The sequence below is a fragment of the Mycetomoellerius zeteki genome, unplaced genomic scaffold (genome assembly GCF_001594055.1).
Source record: "Mycetomoellerius zeteki isolate Tzet28-1 unplaced genomic scaffold, Tzet1.0 scaffold12, whole genome shotgun sequence".
NCBI lineage: Eukaryota > Metazoa > Arthropoda > Insecta > Hymenoptera > Formicidae > Mycetomoellerius > Mycetomoellerius zeteki.
The window spans coordinates 704,177-727,901 of NW_017256126.1; the positions used below are offsets into that span (position 1 = coordinate 704,177).

General features: G+C 30.3%; 1 protein-coding gene and 1 long non-coding RNA gene across 3 annotated transcripts in view; one reads left to right on the plus strand and one right to left on the minus strand.

Annotated features, from left to right (window-relative positions):
* The window catches only part of LOC108731068 (basement membrane-specific heparan sulfate proteoglycan core protein), a 239,608-nt gene that overhangs the window by 81,984 nt on the left and 133,899 nt on the right, over positions 1-23,725 (minus strand). The gene's annotated exons all lie outside the window — the stretch shown is intronic.
* The window catches only part of LOC108731069 (uncharacterized), a 265,224-nt gene continuing 254,818 nt past the window's right edge, over positions 13,320-23,725 (plus strand). The window contains exon 1 of the long non-coding RNA XR_001937000.1: positions 13,320-13,413. This is a non-coding gene — a long non-coding RNA (uncharacterized lncRNA). The remainder of the gene's footprint in view (positions 13,414-23,725) is intronic.

Consider the following 23,725-nt stretch of genomic DNA (forward strand, 5'->3'; position numbering starts at 1 on the left):
CGAAAGACACACATAACTCCCTGAATATTTTGCGATCTGTGGGTGGGGAGAGCTTCGAAAACCGGCGGCGAGCGTACGGACGCGGAAAAATTCGTGAAACGAAGTATAACCCCGTGGGAGCGGGAATAGCGCCTTCGGGATAATGCGATTTTATGCGGCCCGCTTCCAGCAGTTCCAGTTCCCGTTTGCGCGTTCGCGAGCACGTTTATGGCGCGACGCATCCTTCCACAACAGCACCGTGACGTGGAGCTTTTACGGTGTTACGCTGTTACTTCTAATTCACGATATTGCTAATCGACACAGATAAGTATCGTAAGGTAAAGTTTAGCTTGTAAAAAGACTTTATGTGGCGCTAGATAATTGTGGCATTTGTAGATCAATTATGGATTTAATATATCATTATTACATGCGTTTCTTCAGGCTTAATTTTTATTTTTATGATGATAAAACTTTATATATATATATATATATACATATATAAAGTAAGATTAAAGAGCGGGCAATGTCTTTTGTGACATAACATTATTTTCGTCTTAAATATTATCAAGGAAATATTCAATAATTTGGAAAACAATTATTTAATTGGATGTTTAAAAATATTATTAGAAAATATCTGTAACAAATGTATTGCATCCGTTGAATGGAGCCAAATATATACGAGTAAATAAACGAGGAGTGAACTGTTAATAAATCTTTGATAAATTCGTGAGGTTTCGTAGCAAACGCAAATAAATTTAGTGAATTGAACAGAAAGAGAGGAGAGAGAGAGAGAGAGAGAGAGAGAAAAGGAAAGAGGGGGAAACCTAGCAATATCTTTTGAAAATAAATTACGTCAAAAGCGGTTTGGTGGTTTCATGAGAATTGAATTAAAGGGAGCCATCTATTTAAGAATATCTGTTACAGCTATGATAATAATTCATATACAATGCGAGAGCAGGTCTAATATCCCGTGTTTCACGAATGACTGCTTTTCCATTACGAATACTTAATTAAATAATCTCGAAGTTCCAGGAAGTTTCACCTTTAATAAAGCAAAGCCTTAGCGAAGAGAACAGCCCCGTATAATTTCTCTCTTCGTGCTTTCCTAAGGCTTCCCTATATCTATTCCTTCTACGATAGAGATACATTTCCGAGAAACGATATTGCAAACACAATATAAAATAATTATAAAATTAATTAAGTTAATGTATATTTTGATATCTTGACAACATCACAGATTTTCCCTTCATATTTTATAAAAATAATAACAAATATATTTTAATATACAATATATATTTTTAGATCCATATTTTAAATTTTGTTTTATTAAAAAATATATATATTATTCTGCATAAAAGAATATATAATATTATAGAATAATCTTTCGCGAACATTTTCACAGAAATGACTAATGCGAAACTTTTAATCTATTCTTACGATTACGGTGAAGATATATAAGTTTTCTTATTCCGAAGGCGAACACTTTTTCGTAAAAGATCACGCAAATTTATGGGTTTCTTTAACATACTTTACTATTGTAGAAGAAGAAGAAAGAACTAAAATAGACTGCTCCGATCAAGTATTCATCTCCAGTAACAAGCTGGAGCTGCTTAATTAATAACGTGGCTGTATCCATGAGCATTCATTTGTCACGGTATGCTTTTCTTTCATTTTTATCCTCTTTCCAAGATTTTCTCGTATCATCTCCTCCTAAATGCGTCGGCATAATTGCAGCACCTTTTTGTGGTCATCATGCTCGTTACTTTTAATCGATTGTCATTAATTTAATTTCACTCGCAGCAATTTTAATACTCTATGTATTGTAACAATTCAACTAATAAAGTTCATAAATTTTATAAATGATGAAAGAAAAAACATAGGAAAAATTTGATATGGAAAGAAAACTTTTACTCGATATAAACTCTATTCCTCGATATAACTTTTAATTCTTAAATTAATCCTGTTAGAAAAAGATGGAAAAAATATATAGGAATTAATATCTTTCAACAATTATATAAATGTCAAACAGTTAATGAAAAGCTACGATGTACACTCTCAAATTGCAATGGAAGACTAAACGCATCATTGTTAAATAAAATTAAAATGTAAAACAGAAATTTAAATTGAAGTTTCACAAAAGAGAGAAGACAATTGAATTCATTAAAGAATACTTGATTTAAAAATTAAGTATTATGCAAATATATTCAATCTATTTATATATATTTTAATATCTATGTACCAATCTTTTTATATTGTACTAATCTTATTGAGCAGTAATGCACTTATCTAAGTAATTGCAAATACTAACATAATTACGAGATATATAATATTGCATTGTATTTATTTTTCAATTGAAATTTCGCAAATAAATTGAAATATATATTAATACCTAAATTGTAGATGACTTTTATACTTCGTCATATGACATTCGGAAAGTGAAGTGTTGAACATTGCACTCTTCTCGCGGCAGCAATTGAATCCATTTAATCCGTTTCATCTCCAATTGTAGGGAATGACTAGTGCTATATTGCGCTGCCTGTCGCACGAAAATAGTCACACTCGTTGCGGCATGAGTTCGTGGAAACGCGAAATATGCTTACGGCTTAATTACTGTTGGCAAATACGCATACACAGAAGAGAGGAAGGGTGGAACGCGCGGATTTTGCGCAACGGAAAATTAATGTTATTAACTACACATTGTCACAGGCCGCTTGAAATTCTGAACTTTGTCATTGGTGCAGTTTATTAGTGATAAAATACGCCATAACAATTTTGCAAAGCTCGCGGGGTTATTAGATTCACAGTGATTATTTTAGAAATGCTGTTGTATGAACTACATAAGAAGAAATTTTTTAAAACAATGTTTAAAATGTATCAAAAGAATTATTATAGGCGGACGAAATTTTGTGAGATAAAATGTTATAATCTTTTTTTACTTAATGAACCCGTTGATAAAAGTAACGCAAATTCCTTTATCTTTCTCATACAAGAAAAATTATAATATTATACATATAAAAAAGATAATTTGTAGCAAATATTATTTTTGCCGAGACAGAGAATCAGGTTTTTGTATTTTTTAAAGCGTATTAATATGGAAAACTGTGGATCTTGAAAATACAAGAATCATTATGCGACCATTATTTTCCAGAGTAGATTTTTTTACTCCTTTTACGGCATAATCGACGCGAATTTACATCCTCGTCGGATTTCGTAGCACAATCAAAGAGCAAGCGGACGAGAACCGATGGACGGCATCTCGTTACCCCTCTCTAAATTTAATCCACGGCGGATCGAGGTCGCGCGATTCGAATTTTCCGATCAGAAGTGGACACGTATCCCCTTATCTGATCGACGAGTGCACTAGCAAACGACAGAACCGAATAATGAGAAAGAGGGGTAGACAGGAATTTATCGTATTCGGGAAAAATGTTCGCTCAGTTAGGTTAGTCCTAGATAATACCTGGACTCATCGGTCTATAGCGTGGATAAAGATATATTATAGGTAAAAAATGATCTAACATTCTAGCGAATTTATTGAAAGCAAGAGGCATCATTCCTTCTATAGGATGTATAATTTCGTACTATACTATTAAATTGCGAATTAGGTAAATAAATTAAAAAATGTAATATTATAAATTGAATGGTAACTAATTAATTAAAAATTTATTTATAAAGACATGAGTCTATAGCAAATATAATATATAAAATATATTAAAATTTTAGTTCTTCAGTGGTCAACAAAATGATTACAGTAAGTATTCAAGTTAGTAAATATTTAGTACTCTCTCTCTCTCTTTCTCTGTAAGCAAAATATGGTTGTGATTCAACTATCAAAAAGATTATGTTTTGCATCGTATAATATATCGAACACCACACATTTAAAAAACGATTAGTAAACGAAACAAATAGTTGAACACAATTTTCACTTTGAAAATTTGATATCGCCTGCACAGTACGACAATCGTACTAATTCTAGCACAATCTCTATTCTTCCAACAAAGGTGTCATCGATATTTTGAAGAATCTCGTTGTTTGAATCAAATCTATCTGCTTCGAATTTCTCGAGGTAGATATGCACTCTTGTCTACTGATGTAAATGAACAATAAAGAACAGTAGAAAAACAATGACCGAATGGAATTTTTCCGCTTGAAGTAGAATCAAATAAAAAGAACAACATCCTCGCTTGAATCATGTATTCGTGCTGTGTAGATAACAGTTACATATACAGGCCCGTTAAACGTATATAGGATTTGCCGTGAAAAGGTTACAGACGCTTAATCGTGGATAAAGGACCGCGTTACTGGAAGATAGGAAAAATGATGTGAGATACGGCAACGTAAAGTTCAGAAGCCATTATTACATTCTGCTGACGGTACGTAGCTATTTCGCGTAAAGGACGAGCTGCAAAAGGCAGGAGATGGCAGTATCGTTCATGAGGCACATCGACCGACGGGATCCGTTATTATTTATTGCTAGCACGAAGCGCCTTTTCTCTCTCGTCATTTTGTCGTGCTGCAGCGTGAACAGATGCGACAGCAGGAAAACGCTGGCGCGAAACGCCTGAGAGAGGTGAACAAGCACGGGTCTCTTTACAAAAAAAAAAAGAAGAGAAAAGTGTTATTGTGAGAGATGGAATCCCGCGGATGTGGCGGTTTAGTTCGACTTTGCGTCAGATAAAAAGTTAAAAAGCAGGATGGTGCTGAATTTTAAACTTCTCATAAGCGCGAAGTTACGATTTTTGTGGTTTTATTGTTTTGACTTTTATTGCGAAATTTTTATCATTCGAAGTGCAGAAACGCCTTACCTTCTCCGGTAACATCCTGTGGACCGTAAAAGTACCTTTTTTGGTTCATTTATTATTCACTTTTGATAATAGAAATTCAAATATTGAAGCAATGATATGTTTAACCGTTTGATTTCTACAAAAGGGAACATATTCCTTTAAAATTTTATTCTAATCCCACAGCGAATTTAGATAACAAAGAAAGAAAATTGTTAAATATTTGAGTGGTATATAAGATATACCACTGATGGTCATGATTTTCAAAATAAAAAATGGGAAATGACTTAAATTTGTTTTAAGCGTTTTACAATTTTTATGAAATAAGATTTTTATGAGATAATTTTATGGAACATTTACTACATTTCCTGTTGAATAACGAGAAGGGCTACAATTTGTATTGTATAACAGAAAATTCTGTCGCTCTCCTTTACTTTTTCTTATATACTAAAGATAAAACTCTATACTTATTCACGCTTGGATAATTTACAATAAAGAGAATATGATATTCCTTTGATATGAAACCTGCAATTCTTGTAGAAATTTTCGCACGTATTCTCATCGATTGACCCGCTTTCTTTTATCTTCTCTTCACTATGGACGAAATATTGTTCAAAATTGCACGTAGATATTGAATAAATTTTGTCTATCAAATGACTTTGTTAACCATTTATTATTCGCATAGAAAGTCCAGAACATCTCTTATATAAATTTCCTCAATAAATGCTATTCATACGTATTCTTACATGTAGCGTGAATTGCTTCATAATTAAAAAATTTTTTTTTGCATTTATTTTTATGTAAAAAATATATATGTACCAAATAATTATCCATCTTTATTTAACTGTAAATCATCAAAGAGAATTATGAAAATTAAAATATAATTTTGGGATGTCAGAGAAACACTATAAGCGAGAATTACATTACAAAAACCACGCGAGTAATCTAAAGTTAAAACCGAAGTTAATTAAAGAACGATAACAACAAATTTCAGTAAGGTAATTGTGGCAATAGTTTACATGAATCAAATTTGAATAAGCATTGACTCGCTCTGAAATACCATTCGACAAACGTTGTAAACTAATATGTGCGCGACGATATATTTGTACAGTATATTTGTCAGGTATTATATTTCCATTGTGCGCTACGTCTTTTTTACATTTGCGCTATGTACATCCGTAATGGTATTACAGAAACCACGGGAACACACGAGCGGTGAATCGCGAATGCGATCATTTCCGCGAAAAAGCGCTGAGGAAGATTCATGCGCGTGCGAGCGAGCACCGCGTCCATTCTCCAGCGTCCTTTGTTGCACTCAGAATAGGAGCCATGTATCATTTTCGTTCGAATAATAGCTAATTGCACCGTGGATTCGTTTACTCTCGAGTGTAGGGCCCGAAGCCGTTGTTGCGTTTCTGGTTGCATGTAGTGCGGCTTCAAAGAGGAAGAGAGAAGTGTCTATGAAAGCAAGGAAAATGGTGGTGGGTGTGGAGAATATCGGACTCGAGCGAATGGATGCATTATTATTTATTGCTCACACGAAACGCAAGCTCTCTATCTTCCTCTTTTTCTCATCTCACAAATATATTACGATGTATTGCGAATGTTTTTTGATGAAATTCGTAGCAATCGTTATGGCTTCTTTCGAAGTTTACCGAAATTTACAGAGAAAAGTTCTTAAAAGCATATTTAATAGCTTTTAACAGTTGATTCTTCAGTGCTTTGTTCTCTGCACAAAGGAAGATATATATATATATATCGCGAAATGTAAGATATTTTACAATATTTGTCATAAAGCGAAATTGTTTTAACTATTTAAATACATCTTTTTAATATATGTATTGTAACGTATAATAAAAGTGAAAAATATTAAAAATATTAATATCAGGTAACTAATTGATTTACAAAACTATTTAGTATATTGATTCTGGATATTTTATGATTCGACTGAGGGAAAATAGCTACCAAAAAAGAAGGAAAATATAGGTCGTGGAATACATCGAGCGAGCATAAATTCGTTATTATTTAGTACTACTGTAACTCGTTATTATTTAAAACACTTTTTTGTCGCTGCATGTTATAGAGAGAGTTTTAGATGAGCTTGGCAGAAATTTAAAAAATTATTTCTGCAAAAATGCTTTGTCACTAGGCAATATTCATCCACACCACTACAATTGTATCATTTTCCGATATTAAAACAAGAAATAAAATCCATCACGCCTGTACGTACATTCGTGATTATTAAATTCAAACAAAGTTTAATTTATATATTGCATTATGGAAAACTTATAAAGACGAATCAACGGCATTATTCTGTTAATAATAAAAACGTAATAAATAGCGCTAATAATTTGTTAAGGAAATATCTCTGTAGAAAATGGTGTTTTCAAATATTCTCGAATTTATATGTACAGTACATTAAAAAAGGAAGTATAGATTAACGATATATAGTTTTTGATGGCTACTATGTTACACGTTTCGTAAATTCATCCACGCTCAACACCCATTTCCACGCGTTTCTGGCTGGATACAAACAAGCGTGGGAGAAAGAGGGCGAGAAGCGAGAAAAATGAAAAGAGGAAAATAGGGAATATCGGTCACGAGGCACATTGACCGCGTGGATTCGTTATTATTTATTGCCAGTGTGAAACGCTTTTCCTCTTTCGTAGTTACGCGCCATTGCAGTGCAGACGAGTCGAGAACGAACACGAAGAGCTCATCCGTGATGTTTCGCAGCGCATGGGACAGCCGACCCGAAAAAAAAAAGAAGAGCGAACCTGTCACGATTTTCATGAATAGATGGACTGCTGATAAAGATTCATGTCGTACGTACGAGCTGGCATTGCTTTAACTTCTCATTGAGTATCGTCAAAATGGGAAAAATAGTGATACCAAATATCAATCGTTGAAATTGTTAAAGATATTAAAACCGAATTCATGTTTCAACAAATCATCGACGTTCATATTTATATACATTACTATTTGTTTAGTATACTTCTTATTACTATTTTATTTGCATAAAATAGATAGGAATGTATAACTATTGTAATTGAAACGTGCTTCGGATATTCGTATTTGTTTAAAAGTTGATATGTATAAATAGTAATATGATTAACAAAAAAGCAACTTATTTTAATTAAGAAGATACGATTTCAAAGATAATCTTATTTATTTAATCCATAAATAATTAGAAATATGCATTACTTATTATAACGTACAACCGTCTTGTCTTTTCTTTTTTTATTAACGTATCTTTTTTAACATTAAACGTTATTGAAAAAAATGAATTTTTTTAGCGTAAAAATATTTTATGATAATTATTAAATGCCTTAATCTTCGCACTGCCTTTACACTTGTAATTGCGTTTATTCTTATTTTCTGGTCTAAGTTCATAAGCCCAGTTTACAAGTAATAGTATTCAATATTCATTCTTTTTTTATTTAGAAGTAAAAATGATAAAATTAAATGTAAATCATTTAACTTTAATATCTTACAGTAAGTTACAATGAAATTAATATATAAGCCATTAAAATATATTAAATAAGATTAATTCTGATCAATTATATATATATATATATATACACACACACTGCAAATCCAAGTGTGTATAAATATAAGTATCTTAATTTATATGTGTAATTTAGTCTTCTATGTAAAAACAACACTATATTACGCGTTTAAATATGTATAAATCCATTCTTATGTGCAGTATAGTTATTTTTACACGGAAAACGAAATCATATATATATAGTATATTAAGACACTTATTTCACACACTCATTACTTACAGTGCAAATCCAAATGTGTATAAAATGTGTATAGTACGTATATAGGTACATACATATTTTATTTTTTATTCCTAAAATATTTAGAAAGGCAAATATTAAAATATTAACATAATGAAGTAAAATTTAAATTCGTCATAAAGTTAATTTTTTTTATTACCAAACATTGATAAGTAAATAGCTGAAAGATCAGTACATGTGTATAAATTGTTTACGTTTCATCTACGCAGATATTCTTCATCAATATCCGAGTCTGAATTAGGGTAAAAGCACTGAATGTGGATCAGGCACTAGTTCTGGATCACTTTTTATGTTTAGATAATTATAGTATTTTCCATTAAATGATACGAATCACAAAATTCTTTAGCATTTGTTTTATCTTTTTTAAGTATCAATTGAATTTAATCTATTAGGAATTCTTTTAAAGAGTGATCTACAACTAATGGTTTTATTTCTATTTCTCGTAATAAAATATTGCCGATTTCAAGATGATTTTGTGAAAAGTGCATGTTCGTTGTCTTTTTCGATATTCATTTTCGATATTCATTTTCGATATTCGTAAGCAGGTCCTGCATTACGTATAAGCTGCTATGTGGAAATAGGGTAGGATTAACTGTGTGAACATTAAAAAAATTGAATAATATATTATCAACAAATTATAAAACGTTCACTTAAATTTTATATTTCTTTGATTTATTTAAAATGGACAAGGAACAATTACAGCGTGTACGAATACGTGAATTAATAGGTTTACGAATAAATAAATACAAAAAAAGGCAGCGAGTACGCTCTTTTCAAAGTAATCGTGAGATCGACAATATTTTATTAAGAGAAATAAATGGTGAAGAATCACTTAATATTTCTACAAGTATATTAGTAAACGATCGTGGAGCATCAGGCGTAAATAATTCAAACTCGGATGTTGATGAATCTGTTGAGGTTAGAATAGAGAGATGTAATGAAAAAAACGAAGACAATGAAAGTGCAGAGGAAAACGAAGACTATATAATGTAGATGATGAAAATGAAGAGCAAAGTGATATCGAGGTGAGAATTAGTGAAGCCAATATTACAGAAAAGGATTTTTTTGATTCTGATAAATCTGTAAATGAAAATACTGAGATCGAAGAACTTTGAGGATGGGCTTTGTCAGGAAATCCTACGATTCCTTATACTAAATTAGAAGCGTTGCTCACAATTCTGAGACGTCGATTATTACCCCAATTACCAAAATGTGCCAAAACTTTCCTTGGAATGACGAAAGCGTCTTATAATATTCAAATATTTAATAACGGAGATGAATTTATTTATTTCGGTGCTACTAATAACCTTAAACAGTCTATTAATCCAAACTTAAACGAGGAAGACATAATCCATTTAATAATTAATAATGTAGACGGCTGCAATTGTTTCGATCAAGCTTCAAACAATTTTGGCCTATATTGTGCCAAGTCTACAATGAAAGAAATTCTTATGAACCTTTTCCAGTTGCTATTTTTTCAGGTAACAAAAAACCTGATAGCTTGGATAAATTTTTAAAAGATTTCATTATTGAAATAAATGAATTACAACAAACTGGATTATTGGTAGGTGAACGATTATTCCAAGTTTCTATTAAAGCATTTGTATGTGATACTCCTGCGCGTGCCTTTCTAAAAAAAATCAACGGTCACGGAACCTACTGGGGATGTGAAAGATGTACAGTACCAGAAGAATGGATACAAAATCGAATAATTTTTCCTATTGATAATTGTGAAGAGAGAAATGTTGAGTCTTTTCGTCAACAAAGCAATTCAAATCATCACACTGATGTTTCGCCTTTACTCAATATTAGACCTCCAATAAATATGGTTTCTCAATTTATCCTCGATTTTATGCATCTTGTATGTTTGGGCATAATGAAAAAATTATTAAATTATTGGCTACATGGCAAACTAATCACAAGATTGAATCAAAATACTCAAACATTGTTATCTAAACTTTTAATAACTCTGCAATTTCAAATACCTGAGGAATTTCAACGGACAGCAAGATCTGTTAACATGGCAGAGCCAATCACTGATCGAGTCGGTATTGTCCGTTCTGTACTTTTAAGATCTCTAGGGTAGACCCTATAAGGACGCCCGAAACTCTACGCGAAACGAGATCCATCCCATATACATATATCGGGAGGTACAACTTTCGTGTGGAGTCGTACGCCCATAGTCGATCTACCTCATCTCCTCCACCTCACTACTTAGAGTCGCCGTCTTTCCACGCAAAGTGGGGAAATAATTATCGAATTTGATCGTTAATAACTTTTTAACGAAGCACAAGTGCCGGCGAAAACCTATTGGAGGCTACTCAGAATCAACAACATACGTTATTGCCAATGTCATTGGCAATTACTCCCCTTTTTTGTACTTTTATTCTTAATTTATTACTAAATTTAATTTAATCACTTCTATATTTATTACAATAACTATGATAATCGATGTTGTAATAATTATATTAAAAAAGGCAGGAAAAATATTTTTAAATTTTGTAAGCTGTACTAATTTTCATAGTTAAATTTTATTTTCCAGTCAAGATGGGTAAAATAAATAATACCAATTTTAATTTAAACGTTTAACAACACAAATCGAATAAGCAGAAACGAAACTCATGACTTTTAACTGAAAAATTCAATCAATACAATAATATTTACATTTTAGTGAATAATTACTGTTTCGCTCTCTCTTTTCTCTACCTGTTTTCATTGACCTACCCTAAACAGTTTCTCCGAACATCTTTCTTGGCATATTCGCTATTTCGTCTTTAGTAACGTATCACGACTCTGTGTGGGTATAATGGCACCTCGAAAAAGATCAGACAATTGGGTGTGGAAACATCTTCTTAAATTAGATAATTTTATTGTACAGTGCAATATAAATAGTTGTGATCAAACTTATAAAATTAATAAAAAATGTAGAGAGATGATAAGAATAAAAGGACATTTATACCATAAACACAAAATATGGAATGAAGAAGATCGCTTAAAATGGGAAAACCACAATGACTTGATATGGCGATATTTCGACAAAGTAGGCTTATACAAAGAAAAGTGTAAATTTTGTAATAATTCATTTTTCGTATCATATACACCAAAGTTAAGAGATCATCTGCGAGCTGTCCATCGTCAAGAAATAAGAGCTCTAGTACGAAAACAAATTGCCGATAATTCGCTATCACAATATTTTAAAATTGATGAGGAAATATTTATTGCAAAATGCAAACGTTGCAATATTAATATAAACATATTTTACGGAACACATGAATTAATACATCACACTCATTTTCAAAAAGATCGATTTTTAAGGTATCGTAAAAGACATCAAAAATTTCTTATTAACTTAATCTATTTATTTCAATGTTCACTACAATAACGGTGATAAATGATGTTGAAGTAGACATATAGTACAGTTAAAAGTCAAGAAACATTTCCAAATTTTATGAACTTGTACCAATTTTTAATGTTAAATTTTATCTTCAAGTCAAGATATGTAAAATATATAATATTAATCTTAATCTGATTGAATGACAACACAAATCGAATAAGTAGAAATTAAACTATATGATTCTTAAATAAAAGATTCAATCAATAATCTTTATATATTAGTGAGAAATTATATGCTTTACTCTCTCTCTCTCTCTCTCTTCTATCATCAACCTTTCTTAAACAACTTCTCTGAACATTTTCCTTGGCTTAATCGATATTTTGTATTTATAGTAATACATCGCGATACTCTGCGGATATAATGGCAGCTCGAGAAGGATCAGACAGTTGGGTGTGGGAACATCTTCTTAAATTATACAATTTTACTACACAGTGCAACATAGATAGCTGTTATCAAACTTATGAAATAAATAATATAAATAAAAATACAATAATAAAAACAATAAAGGGACATTTATACCATAAGCACGAAATATGGAATGAAGAAGATCGTTTAAAATGGGAAAACGATAATGACTTGATATGGCGATATTTCGACAAAGTAGGCTTATACAAAGAAAAGTGTAAATTTTGTAACAATTCATTTTTCGTATCATACACACCAAAGTTAAAAGATCATCTGCGAGATTCCCATCGTCAAGAAATAAGAGCTATGATACGAAAAGAAATTGCCGATAATTTGCTATCGCAATATTTTAAAATCGATGAGGAAAAATTTAGTGCAAGGTGCAAACGTTGCAATATTAATATACACATATTTTACGGAATAGATGAATTAATATATCACAATCATTTTCAAAGAGATCAATGTCTGTGGTCTCATAAAAGACCAGAAGATAATAACGGGAACAGAATGACACAACAATCTATAGCTGATGGAAATACAGGCACAAGTTCCCACCAAGATAATATAAATATGCAAGCTCCTCGAAATCAGGATCAACGAAGGTAACTGTGATGTAATAAAAATATTAACGTTTTTTTTCTTAAGTTATTAATATATTATGTATACTATTAATACATTAAAAATTTAGTATATTTCTTAATTTACTTCAACGTTTCACAATCTCTCTCTCTCTCTCTCTCTCTCTCTCTCTCTCTCTCTCTCTCTATCTATCTATCTATCTATCTATCTCTACGAAATATTTAACTGTAACCTGCAATAATTACAATAGTTACACTATTAGCATATTTTATAGCAACACAGAAATAAAAGATTTAAAACCTCAATATCAAAATCATGTACATGAATATTCAAGATTTAGAGGAGAAACTGTAGGTAATAATGTGCACGGAATGATGCATCAATTCGTGGCAGCAGAAAATGTGGGTACAAGTTCTCATAATGACGGTACAAACTGGCAAGCTCTTGGATATCAAGTAGATCAGCAGAGGTATGTGTTATTATTTCAATATGTCAAATGTTACTGATATCAGTGACATCAAAATTAGCGATTCAAAGTTCTATAGTAAGAAGCTTTCGAAAGATTAAGTAGCTATCAATGTCATGTTACGAATGATTATTCAAGATTTCAAGAAGGAATTGATGTTGATAATGTGCACGGAATGATGCATCAATTCGTGGCAGCGGAAAATGTGGATACAAGTTCTCATAATGACAGTACAAACTGGCAAGCTCTTGGATATCAAGTAGATCAGCAGAGGTATGTGTTATTATTTCAATATGTCAAGTGTTACTGATGTCAGTGATATCAAAATTTGCAATTCAAAGTTCTATAATAAGAAAGCTCACGAATAATTAAGTAGCAATCAATGTCATACGAATGGCTACTCAAGATTTCAAGAAGGAATTAACGTTAATAATGTGCACAGAACGATGCAGCAATTCGTGACAGAAGAAAATGTAGGTACAAGTTCTCATAATGACGGTACAAATTGGCAAGCTCTTGGATATCAAGTAGATCAGCAGAGGTATGTGTTATTATTTCAATATGTCAAGTGTTACTGATATCAGTGATATCAAAATTAGCGATTCAAAATTCTATAGTAAGAAAGCTTTCGAAAGATTAAGTAGTTATCAATGTCATGTTACGAATGATTACTCAAGGTTGCAAAAAGAAACTGACGTTAATAATATGCACGGAATGATGCATCAATTCATGGCAGCAGAAAATGTGAGTACAAGTTCTCATAATGACGGTACAAATTGGCATGCTCTTGGATATCAGGTAGATCAGCAGAGGTACGTGTTATTATTACAATATATCAAATGTTACTGATATCAGTGATATCAAAATTCATGACTTAAATTCTGTAGTAAGAAAGCTCTTGAATGATTAAGTTAGCTATCAATGACATGTTACGAATGGTTACTCAAGATTTCAAGAAGGAACTAACGTTAATAATGTGCACAGAATGATGCATCAATTCGTGGCAGCAGAAAATGTGGCTACAAGCTCTCATAATTACGGTACAATCTGGCAAACCCCTGGAAATCAAGAAAATCATGAAAATGAAATCTCATTGATTGATGTATTGACGTCATTTTGATATTATCATGACTTTTTGTTTTGCTTGGGTTTTTGGAAACCTTTACGCACTACAATTTCACTTCCTATAACTCGCTCATCAGGTGAATAAGTTCCATTGTGATTTAATTCAAGGTGTTAAGTTTTACTTAAAATATTTTTTGGAGTAACGAACAGGTCTAGATGATAATTGCGTCCGACGCGACGTTTCAAATGGGACATGTACTTGTACTAGAGATGCAAAGTATGTCTAGATAATACTGACAAATAATACTGATATTATTTAAAATAGTTATTGTTTATTTATGCAAATTCATGTTATTTAGCTATATAGAGTATCTGGTAAGTTTTGACAAAGCGCTTGTATGTAGAGCGGACTAAACTGATTGTGAGTCGAAAAGTCCTGTACGATTTTATAATTTTCGCAATAGTTAACAAGATATTAATTACTAATTGCCAAATATTGGTCTTCAATAATTTTTTACTCAAATACTATTAACTTTAAACTTAAAAAGAAAAATTACAACAGCCAAAAATTGTTTATTTTTTTCTCATAGAATTCTAAAAATTTTTTTTCAACTTTTTAGTACTGTATTTTCTTATTTTTACCTACATGAAAAAATATGATATTAAAAAGTTCTGAAAAATTTTGAAAAAATTCTCAGATTTTGTGAGAAGAAAATAAACAATTTTTGTCTTTCGCTGTTTTTCGATATAGTTAATAGTATTTGAGTAAAAAATTATTGAAAACCAATATTCAGCGATTTTTAGTAACTAATATCTCGTTAACTATTGCAAAAATTGCAAAATTGTGGAGGACTTTTCGACTCAGTTTAGTCCGCTCTATCTACACACAAGCGCTTTGTCAAAACTTACCAGACATCCAGTATATATTGTAAGAAGCATATTGGACGATGTACGCGAAAGCGGCACGGAATGTTGTAACAAGATAGCGTGAACGTGTTGCAACAATGTTGTCAATTAGTGGATTTTGATATTCAATTGTAAAAAAAAGGTGAAAAAGAAGACGACTGATTCCGACAGAACCTTTTAATACTATTTTACGTAATATTTTACATTATATTTTGCGTAATATTTATAAACAGATTTTTTCTGTGTCATAAAGGATTAAGATAAAAATTATGTTAGAAAATAAATAAATTCTATAACGATATTACAATATATACGTATAGTTCGAGTATTAGAATATTTGTCAATACATATGGAAAGAGAGAGAAAGAGAGAGAGAGAGATATTTAAATTATACATATATATATATATATAATGTTAAAATCTCTCTCCGGATTATATATATATATTGATAAATATTCTATACGTAATATTCATTTTATTTAAGGTTAGTTACATTAAATTATTAGAAATAACCATTTAACATTCTAAAAGTGATTGTATCATAGTTATTGCGCTGCGATTGTCTTAGCGCCGAGTAGCTACCGTTAGTCCAGGTAAAATAAACGTAAATAATTAAAACGTGTTTCGGATATCGTATTCGTATTTGTTTAAAAGTTGATATGTATAAATAGGTTGCAATATGATTAACGAAAATAAAACTCATTTTAATTAAGAAAATACGATTTCAAAAGTAGTCTTATTTATTAAATCCATTAATAATTAGAGATATGCTTTACTTATTATAACATATGACCGTCCCTATAAGCGCAAAATATTCCTAGAATGTTATATGGATATTATTTAAAAAATTAAAATAATGTTATTATAATATTTCTAGAATATCATAAATATTTTTTTAATATTACGGGAGTATTCTATAGAGGTTATATAATCTTAAGTACATATCCAGTTCTACAACTGCGCGCCAAAATCATTTATAGTCTTTAAACGTATACTTATGCTAAAGAGATGTAGCAGTTTTACAAATTAAAATAAATGTTGTTATAATTTTTAATGTTTATACAACATTATGGTAATGTTTAATAATGTTACTTTTCAAAATCATATAATATTATCAGGGGTGGACATATAATCTTCTATTAATATTTCGAGAATTTTATTTAAAATATTATATAATTTTAGTAAAATATTTTTAAAATGTTACAATTAACATTCTAAGATTATGTTTAAAATGTTACTTAATATGAAATAATATTATATGCTCTCTTATAGGGGTTTTATCTTTTCTTTTTTTATTAACTTATCTTTTTTAACGTTAATCGTTTTCGAAAAGAATAAATTTTTTCAGCGTAAAAATATTTTATGATAATAATTATATGTCTTAATATTTGCATTGTCTTTACACTTGTAATCGCATTTATTCTTACTTTCTGGTCTAATTGTAAATTTATGAGCCCAGTTTGCAAGTAATAGTATTCAATATACATTCTTATTTTTTATTTAGAAATAAAATCGATAAAATTAAATGTAAATCTTTTAACTTTAATAACTAACAGTAAGTTATGATGAAATTAATAAACCATTAAAATATATTAAATATGGAAAGTAGTAATGAAATAAAACGTTTTATATTTTTATGACTTTTTTCATTTTTTTTAATGTACCACTAAAGTTCTTATTATGAACCTACAAAAATATTTTTCGTAATGGAATTGTATTTTAAAATACAATTCAGAAATAAACTCAATACTATTAGAATAACGTTTAAACAGCAATTTTACTTTTCTTGCGTCTCAACATCATTTTCGAACATTCTATTACTTTGAAAGTCGATGACTCTGAACATTTGGGGAAGGATGGAGTAAACCGACTAGGGGCGCACGAAACTCCACGTGAAACAAGATCCATCCCATTTATATTTGGGATGTATAACTTTCGCGTGTGGAAAGTCGTGCACCCATAGTCGGTCTATCTCATCCCCCCCTCTCCCCAGCCTGCTTAGTCGTCGACTTTCCACGCAAAGTGGGAAAATAATCAACTTTGATTGTTAATAACTTTTTAACGAAGCATAAGCGCCGGCGAAATCCTATTGGACATTATTTAGGATTACCTTGACCACATATGTCAATATAAAGATCATCGGCGATTGCTCTCCTTTTCTGTAGTTTTACCTTTCAGTTATTACTAAATTTAATTTATTCACTTCTATGTTTATTACAATAACTGTAATGCGTCTACAATATGCGAAGTAAGCTTGGTTTAAGTAGTAGGAGTCAGAAATTGACCAATCACAGTCGATTGTTTTTCTCACATTCAATTGTGATTGGTCAATTTCTTACTCTTACTTCTTAAACCAAGCTTACTCCGCATATTGTAGACGACGCATAATAATCGATGTTGTAATAATCATATAAAAAAAATCAAGAAACATATTTTCAAATTTTGTAACATATACTAATTTTCATGGCTAAACTTTATTTTCTAATCAAGATGAGTAAAATAAATAATATTAATTTTAATTCAAAAGTTTAACAACACAAATCGAATAAGCAGAAACAAAATTTCGTGACTTTTAACTGAAAAATTCAATCAATACAATAATGTTTACACTTTAGTGAAAAATTACATGTTCCGCTCTCTCCCTCCCTTTCTCTCTCTCTCTCTCTTTCTCTTTCTCCCCTCTTTCTTTTCATTGACCCTTCCTAAACAGTTTCTCTAAATATTTTTCTTGGCATAATCGTTATTTCGTATTTAGTAACATATCGCGACTCTGTGTGGATATAATGGCAGCTCAAGAAAGATCAGACAATTGGGTGTGAGAATATTTTCTTAAATTAGACGATTCTATTGTACAGTGTAATATAGATACAATGCAATTTATATACTTGATAGAAATATAGATAGAGCGATAATAATGATAAAGAAACATTTATACCATAAGCATGAAAAGTGTAATGAAGAAGACCGTTTAAAATGGGAAAACGACATTGACTTGATATGGCGATATCTCAACAAAATAAGCTTATAAAAGGAAAATGTAAATTTTGTGACAAATTTTTTTATAAATCATATATACCATATTTAAAGGCGCATCTGCGAAAACTTCATAGTCAAGAAATAAGAGCGGCGATACAAAAAGAAATTGCAGATGAGTCGCTATCGCAATATTTTAAAATCAATGAGAAAGAACTTATTGCACAGTGCAAATGTTGCAATCATAATATGGACATATTTTACGGAACAGATGACTTAATACATCACATAAAAAAAAATCAGTGTTTCGATAATAACATAAACAGAACGGTACAACAATCTATAGCCGATGAAAATACAAGTACAAGTTTCCATCATGGTAATATAAATAGACAAGCTCCTGGAAATCAAGAAAATCAACAAAGGTAACTGTTATGTAAGAAAAATGTTAATGTTTCACTTTTCTTAAATTATTAATACATTATGTACACTTTAATACGCATTAAAAATTTAGTATATTACTTAATTTAATCTATTTACTTCAATGTTTATTTCAATAACAGTGATAAACGATTATATAGTAACCTATAGTAAAAAGTCGAGAAATATTTCCAAATTTTATAAATTTCGACCAATTTTCATTGTTAAACTTTATTTTCAAGTCAAGATGTGTAAAATATATAATATTAATCGTAATCTGATTGATTAACAACAAAAATCGAAGAAGTAGAAGTCAAATTATATGATTCTTAACCGAAAGATGCAATCAATAATATTTACATATTAGTGACAAATTACATGCTTTACTCTCTCTCTTCTATCATCAACCTTTCCTAAATAACTTCTCTGAACATTTTCCTTGGCTTAATCGATATTTTGTATTTATAGCAACACATCGCGATATTGTGCGGATATAATGACAGCTCGAAAAGGATCAGACAGTTGGGTGTGGGAGCATTTTTCTAAATTAAACAATTTTGTAGAGTGCAATATAGATGATTGTGATCAAACTTATAAAACTTGCAACCAATATATATTGATGATAAGAATAAAGGGACATTTATACCATAAGCATAACAAATGCACTGAAGAAGATCGCTTAAAATGGAAAAACAACAACGACTTGATATGGCGATATTTTGACAAAGGAGACTTATACACTGAAAGATGTAAATTTTGTAAGATTATATGTTATGAACCATATATACCAAATCTAAAGTCGCATCTGCAACGCCATAATCAAGAAATAAGAGCTGCTATACAAGAAGAAATTGCAAATAAGTCTCTATCGCAATATTTTAAAATCGATGAGGAAAAATTTAGTGCAAGTTGCAAACATTGCTATTATAAAATGGACATATTTTACGGAACAGATGAATTAATACATCACATTTATTTTATAAAAAATGAATCTATAAGATCTGGACAAGAACCTGAAGATAATGACGTGAACAGAATGACACAACAATCTATAAACCATGAAAATACAAGTACAAGTTCCTATCATAATATGAATATACAAGCTACTGGAAATCGAGAAAAACAGCAAAGGTAATTGTTATGTAATAAAAATGTTAATGTTTCACTTTTCTTAAGATATTAATACATTATGTACACTTTAATACGCATTAAAAATTTAGTATATTACACTTAATTTAATCTATTTACTTCAATGTTTATTTCAATAACAGTGATAAATGATTATATAGTAACCTGTAGTAAAAAATCGAGAAATATTTCCAAATTTTATAAATTTCGATCAATTTTCATTCATAAACTTTATTTTCAAATCAAGATGTGTAAAATATATAATATTAATCGTAATCTGATTGATTGATAACAGAAATCGAAGAAGTAGAAATTAAAGTATATGATTCTTAACCGAAAGATTCAATCAATAATCTTTACATATTAGTGAAAAATTACTTGTTTCATTCCCTCTCCTATCATTAACCTTTTCTAAATAGCTTCTCTGAACATTTTCCTTGGCTTAATCGGTATTTCGTATTTAGTAACACATCGCAACACTGCACGGATGTAATGGCAGATCGAGAAGAAGCAGACAATTGGGTGTGGAAACATCTTCTTAAATTAGACAATTTTACTGTACAGTGCAATATAGATAGTTGTTATCAAACTTATCAAATAAATACTATAAATAATAATATAATGATAAAAACGATAAAGAGACATTTATACCACAAACACGAAATATGGAATGAAGAAGATCGTTTAAAATGGAAAAAATGGGACAATGACTTGATATGGCGATATTTCGACAAAGTAGGCTTATATAAAGAAAAGTGTAAATTTTGTAACAATTCATTTTTCTTATCATACACACCAAAGTTAAAAGATCATCTGCGAGATTTCCATCGTCAAGAAATAAGAGCTATGATACGAAAAGAAATTGCCGATAATTTGCTATCGCAATATTTTAAAATCGATGAGGAAAAATTTAGTGCAAGTTGCAAATGTTGCTATTATCGAATGGACATATTTTACGGAACAGATAAATTAATGCATCACATTCATTTTCAAAGAAATCAATGTTTAAGTTTTCGCACAAGATTTGAAGATAATAACGTGAACCGAATGATACAACAATCTATAGGCAATGAAAATACAAGTACAAGTTCCCATCATGATTATATAAACATACCAGCACCTCGAAATCAGGATCAACAAAGGTAATTGTTATGTAATAAAAATGTTTATGTCTTTTCCTTAAGTTATAAATATATTTTGTATACTTTTAATACATTACAAATTTAGTATATTACTTAATTTACTTCAACGTTTCGCAATCTCTCTCGATACGAAATACTTAACTGTAAGCTACAATAATTGCAGCAGTTACACTTGTAGCATATTTTATAGCAACACAGAAATAAAGGACTTAAAATCTCAATATCAATATCATGTACATGAATATTCAAGATTTAGAGGAGAAACTGTAGGTAATAATGTATATAGAATGATGCATCAATTCGTGGCAGCAGAAAATGTAAGTACAAGTTCTCATAATGACGATACAAACTGGCAAGCTCTTGGATATCAAGTAGATCAGCAGAGGTATGTGTTATTATTTCAATATGTCAAGTGTTACTGATATCAGTGATATCAAAATTAGTGATTCCAAATTCTATAGTAAGAAAGCTTTCGAAAGATTAAGTAGTTATCAATGTCATGTTACGAATGATTACTCAAGGTTGCAAAAAGAAACTGACGTTAATAATATGCACGGAATGATGCATCAATTCGTGGCAGCAGAAAATGTGGGTACAAGTTCTTATAATGACGGTACAAATTGGCAAGCTCTTGGATATCAAATAAATCAGCAGAGGTATGTGTTATTATTTCAATATGTCAAATGTTACTGATATCAGTAACATCAAAATCAGCAACTCAAAGTTCTATAGTAAGGAAGCTTTCGAAAGATTAAGTAGTTATCAATGTTATGTTACGAATGGCTACTCAAGATTTCAAGAAGGAACTAACGTTAATAATGTGCACAGAATGACGCATCAATTCATGGCATCAGAAAATGTGGCTACAAGTTCTCATAATGACGATACAAACTGGCAAGCTCTTGGATATCAAATAAATCAGCAGAGGTATGTGTTATTATTTCAATATGTCAAATGTTACTGATATCAATGATATCAAAATTAGCGACTTAAAGTTCTATATTAAGCTCTCAAAAGATTAAGTAGTTATCAATGTTATGTTACGAATGGCTACTCAAGATTTCAAGAAGGAACTAACGTTAATAATGTGCACAGAATGACGCATCAATTCATGGCATCAGAAAATGTGGCTACAAGTTCTCATAATGACGGTAGAATCTGGCAAGCTCCTAGAAAAATGAAGAAAATCGATAAAATCACATCTCATTGATGTATTGACGTCATTTTGACGTTTCATGTCTTTTTTTTGCTTGGATTAGAGGAAACCTTTACGCACTACAACTTTCATTTCCTATGACACGCTCATCAAGTGAATAAGTTGCATTGTGACTTAATTCGAGATGTTAAATTTTATTAAAAATATTTTTTTAGAATAACAGTCTAGGTCTTATTGTGTCCGACGCGACGCTTCAAGTGAGACATCTTGTATTTGAGTTGCAAAGTATATCTGTGTGTGAATAATACTGACAGATAATAGTGACATTACTTAAAATAGTTATTGCTTATTTAATCATATTCACATTATTTAGAGATATACATATGTATATATAGTGTATGAAGCATTTTGGACGGTGTACGCGAAAGCGACACAGAATGTAACAAAATAGCATGTGTACGCGTTGAAGAAATATTGTCAATTAGTTATTGATTTTGATGTTTGATTGTAAAAAGAAAAGATAAAAAAGACGACGACTGATTCTGACGGAGCCTTTTAACATTATTTTACGTAATATTTATATAAACAGAGTTTCTGTCTGTCATAAAGAATTAAAATAAAAGTTATGTTAGAAAATATATAAATTCCATAACGGTACTACAATATATACATATAATTCGATTATATATATATGTAAATGTATATCTAATGTTAAAATCTCTCTCTCCGGATTATGTATTGACAAATATTCTTCTGTACGTAATATTAATTTTATATTTAAGGTTATAGTTACATCAAATTTTTAGAATAACCTTTTAACATACTCAAATTAATTTTAATGTAATTATTATGCTGCGCTTGTGTATCGCCGAGACACTAGGAGGCATCGTGCCTCCAGGTAAAATTAATGTAATTCAGGCCTTGAGCCGGATTGCACATTTCATCCGATTTTGTCTATCGCCATGCCTATTCCTTTTGTTTCATAGAATTTAGGCTGTGTTCCAAAATTGACTGCCAGTACTGAAAATCTATAGTGCACGTAACGTAAACTGTAGCATTTTCTGTGCATTTACTGTGCTGGCAGTAAATTTGGAACACAGCCTTAGACTGCTCGCAGAATATGATCGAGTTCAGGGACGATATGAGCTGTAAATCATACAGAGCACTGTAGGGCTATAAAACTTTGAAACATATTGCCCCACGTTCACTGTTTACAGAGTTTTATTATTATTATTAATATTATTTGAATGTTAGAAAAAGTAACACTTCCAAATATATTTAAAAATATATATTTAAATAAGATATTATGTATTGATATATATTTTACATATATTTATGTACGTACTTATTATAGATATATTTAATAAAATTTATTTAAAATATTTTTTAAAATCAATAAAAATTTTTTGTAATTAAAATTTTTTTTTCGGTGTACACAATAACTTTACATATCTGTTCTATTTTGAAATGTTACTTTTGATTTTTTAACATCTAAATAATATTAATAATAATAATAAAGCTTTGT